Genomic DNA, 4847 nt, shown 5'->3' on the forward strand with positions numbered 1-4847 from the left:
GCGTGGCTAATGTGTATTGTGACAACTTCCTGAGAACTTAACTGAACTTGGCCCACGACGAGCTAGCCCACGGCTATCCACCGGCCGTTGGAGCTCTGGATTTTTCAGTCATACCAACGTAAATATTTTTGCACGACGTAACTAAGTAAATCCCCTAAACCATTGCAATAATCCGACTACAACGGACACACTAAACCCAGTGAGACTCCCTGTAACCACTTGCAATTGTAAGACCGGGATGAATTATGTAGTAAACGATATAGGGCCCTAGAATGAACTCTACACTGAAGGTAGCCCAAGCGGGAAGTCGTCTTTCATATCAAAAACTATGAAGTCCTAACGAAAACGTTTTCGACAATATCTGCTGAACTACAGAAGTACCTTTCTTGAAAATCACCAAAAACACTCGGCAATCCCTGCTCTATCACGGCATAGGCATAAAAACCACATCCATAGGCTAATGTAGCATCCAGGGCCCAGTGCAGTCCAAAGGGTCGCCCTTTCATACCAAAAATAAGAAATTACTTAACAATTTCTACTAAACTAGAACATTTTTTTCTCTAAATTTCACAGTACACCATAGGCTACACATGTACTTTCAACAGTCTTTCGCTTACCCCATGCTCCTGGCCTAGTTTAGTAACCAGGGCCCAATTACCTCACCTCAGTCGTCATCTCACACGAAAAAACACAAAGTACTTCACAATATCTCCTAAACTAGAACATTTTTTTCTCTAATTTTCACAATACACCCTGAGCTACACATGTACTTCAAGCAGTCTTTCGCTTACCCCATGCTCCTGGCCTAGTTTAGTAACCAGGGCCCTATTACCTCTCCTCAGTCGTCATCTCACACGAGAAAACACAAAGTACTTCACAATATCTCCTAAACTAGAACATTTTTTTCTCTAATTTTCACCATACACCCTGAGCTACACATGTACTTCAAGCAGTCTTTCGCTTACCCCATGCTCCTGGCCTAGTTTAGTAACCAGGGCCCAATTATCTCACCTCGATCGTCATCTCACACGAGAAAACAAAGAGTACTTCACAATATCTCCTAAACTAGAACATTTTTTTCTCTAATTTTCACCATACACCCTGAGCTACACATGTACTTCAAGCAGTCTTTCGCTTACCCCCTGCTCCTGGCCTAGTTTAGTAACCAGGGCCCAATTATCTCACCTCAGTCGTCATCTCACACGAAAAAACACAAAGTACTTCACAATATCTCCTAAACTAGAACATTTTTTTCTCTAATTTTCACAATACACCCTAGGCTATACATGTACTTTCAGCAGTCTTTCGCTTACCCCATGCTCCTGGCCTAGTTTAGTAGCCAGGGCCGATTAAAAGTGACTACGACACGACACTGAACTTGGCCCACGGCAAAGGGTTATCTCAGCTGATTTTCTAAGAATTTCAAAATATCTCCTAAACTAGAACATTTTTTTCTCTAATTTTCACAATACACCATACGCTACACATGTACTTTCAGCAGTATTTCGCTTACCCCATGCTCCTGGCCTAGTTTAGTAACCAGGGCCCAATTATCTCACCTCGGTCGTCATCTCACACGAAAAAACACAAAGTACATCAGAATATCTCCTAAACTAGAACATTTTTTTCTCTAATTTTCACAATACACCCTAGGCTATACATGTACTTTCAGGAGTCTTTCGCTTACCCCATGCTCCTGGCCTAGTTTAGTAGCCAGGGCCGATTAAAAGTGACTACGACACGACACTGAACTTGCCCCACGGCAAAGGGTTATCTCAGCTGATTTTCTAAGAATTTCAAAATATCTCCTAAACTAGAACATTTTTTTCTCTAATTTTCACAATACACCATACGCTACACATGTACTTTCAGCAGTATTTCGCTTACCCCATGCTCCTGGCCTAGTTTAGTAACCAGGGCCCAATTACCTCACCTCAGTCGTCATCTCACACGAGAAAACACAAAGTACTTCACAATATCTCCTAAACTAGAACATTTTTTTCTCTAATTTTCACCTTACACATTAGGCTACACATGTACTTTCAGCAGTCTTTCGCTTACCCCATGCTCCTGGCCTAGTTTAGTAACCAGGGCCCAATTATCTCACCTCAGTCGTAATCTCACACGAAAAAACACAAAGTACTTCACAATATCTCCTAAACTAGAACATTTTTTTCTCTAAATTTCACCATACACCCTGACCTACACATCTACTTCAAGCAGTCTTTCGCTTACCCCATGCTCCTGGCCTAGTTTAGTAACCAGGGCCCAATTACCTCACCTCAGTCGTCATCTCACAAGAGAAAACACAAAGTACTTCACAATATCTTCTAAACTAGAACATTTTTTTCTCTAATTTTCACCATACACCCTGAGCTACACATGTACTTCAAGCAGTCTTTCGCTTACCCCATGCTCCTGGCCTAGTTTAGTAACCAGGGCCCAATTATCTCACCTCGGTCGTCATCTCACACGAAAAAACACAAAGTACTTCAGAATATCTCCTAAACTAGAACATTTTTTTCTCTAATTTTCACAATACACCCTAGGCTATACATGTACTTTCAGCAGTCTTTCGCTTACCCCATGCTCCTGGCCTAGTTTAGTAGCCAGGGCCGATTAAAAGTGACTACGACACGACACTGAACTTGGCCCACGGCAAAGGGTTATCTCAGCTGATTTTCTAAGAATTTCAAAATATCTCCTAAACTAGAACATTTTTTTCTCTAATTTTCACAATACACCATACGCTACACATGTACTTTCAGCAGTATTTCGCTTACCCCATGCTCCTGGCCTAGTTTAGTAACCAGGGCCCAATTACCTCACCTCAGTCGTCATCTCACAAGAGAAAACACAAAGTACTTCACAATATCTCCTAAACTAGAACATTTTTTTCTCTAATTTTCACCATACACCCTGAGCTACACATGTACTTCAAGCAGTCTTTCGCTTACCCCATGCTCCTGGCCTAGTTTAGTAACCAGGGCCCAATTATCTCACCTCGGTCGTCATCTCACACGAAAAAACACAAAGTACTTCAGAATATCTCCTAAACTAGAACATTTTTTTCTCTAATTTTCACAATACACCATACGCTACACATGTACTTTCAGCAGTATTTCGCTTACCCCATGCTCCTGGCCTAGTTTAGTAACCAGGGCCCAATTACCTCACCTCAGTCGTCATCTCACACGAGAAAACACAAAGTACTTCACAATATCTCCTAAACTAGAACATTTTTTTCTCTAATTTTCACCTTACACATTAGGCTACACATGTACTTTCAGCAGTCTTTCGCTTACCCCATGCTCCTGGCCTAGTTTAGTAACCAGGGCCCAATTACCTCACTTCAGTCGTCATCTCAAACGAAAAAACACAAAGTACTTCACAATATCTCCTAAACTAGAACATTTTTTTCTCTAATTTTCACCATACACCCTAGGCTATACATGTACTTTAAGCAGTCTTTCGCTTACCCCATGCTCCTGGCCTAGTTTAGTAGCCAGGGCCGATTAAAAGTGACTACGACACGACACTGAACTTGGCCCACGGTAAAGGGTTATCTCAGCTGATTTTCTAAGAATTTCAAAATATCTCCTAAACTAGAACATTTTTTTCTCTAATTTTCACAATACACATTAGGCTACACATGTACTTTCAGCAGTATTTCGCTTACCCCTTGCTCCTGGCATAGTTTAGTAACCAGGGCCCAATTACCTCACCTCAGTCGTCATCTCACACGAAAAAACACAAAGTACTTCACAATATCTCCTAAACTAGAACATTTTTTTCTCTAAATTTCACCATACACCCTGACCTACACATCTACTTCAAGCAGTCTTTCGCTTACCCCATGCTCCTGGCCTAGTTTAGTAACCAGGGCCCAATTACCTCACCTCAGTCGTCATCTCACACGAAAAAACACAAAGTACTTCACAATATCTCCTAAACTAGAACATTTTTTTCTCTAATTTTCACCATACACCCTGAGCTACACATGTACTTTAAGCAGTCTTTCGCTTACCCCATGCTCCTGGCCTAGTTTAGTAACCAGGGCCCAATTATCTCACCTCAGTCGTCATCTCACACGAGAAAACACAAAGTACTTCACAATATCTCCTAAACTAGAACATTTTTTTCTCTAATTTTCACCTTACACATTAGGCTACACATGTACTTTCAGCAGTCTTTCGCTTACCCCATGCTCCTGGCCTAGTTTAGTAACCAGGGCCCAATTATCTCACCTCAGTCGTAATCTCACACGAAAAAACACAAAGTACTTCACAATATCTCCTAAACTAGAACATTTTTTTCTCTAAATTTCACCATACACCCTGACCTACACATCTACTTCAAGCAGTCTTTCGCTTACCCCATGCTCCTGGCCTAGTTTAGTAACCAGGGCCCAATTACCTCACCTCAGTCGTCATCTCACAAGAGAAAACACAAAGTACTTCACAATATCTTCTAAACTAGAACATTTTTTTCTCTAATTTTCACCATACACCCTGAGCTACACATGTACTTCAAGCAGTCTTTCGCTTACCCCATGCTCCTGGCCTAGTTTAGTAACCAGGGCCCAATTATCTCACCTCGGTCGTCATCTCACACGAAAAAACACAAAGTACTTCAGAATATCTCCTAAACTAGAACATTTTTTTCTCTAATTTTCACAATACACCCTAGGCTATACATGTACTTTCAGCAGTCTTTCGCTTACCCCATGCTCCTGGCCTAGTTTAGTAACCAGGGCCCAATTATCTCACCTCAGTCGTAATCTCACACGAAAAAACACAAAGTACTTCACAATATCTCCTAAACTAGAACATTTTTTTCTCTAAATT

Source organism: Hetaerina americana, unplaced genomic scaffold (genome assembly GCF_022747635.1).
Source record: "Hetaerina americana unplaced genomic scaffold, ioHetAmer1.1.p SCAF_4, whole genome shotgun sequence".
Classification (NCBI taxonomy): domain Eukaryota; kingdom Metazoa; phylum Arthropoda; class Insecta; order Odonata; family Calopterygidae; genus Hetaerina; species Hetaerina americana.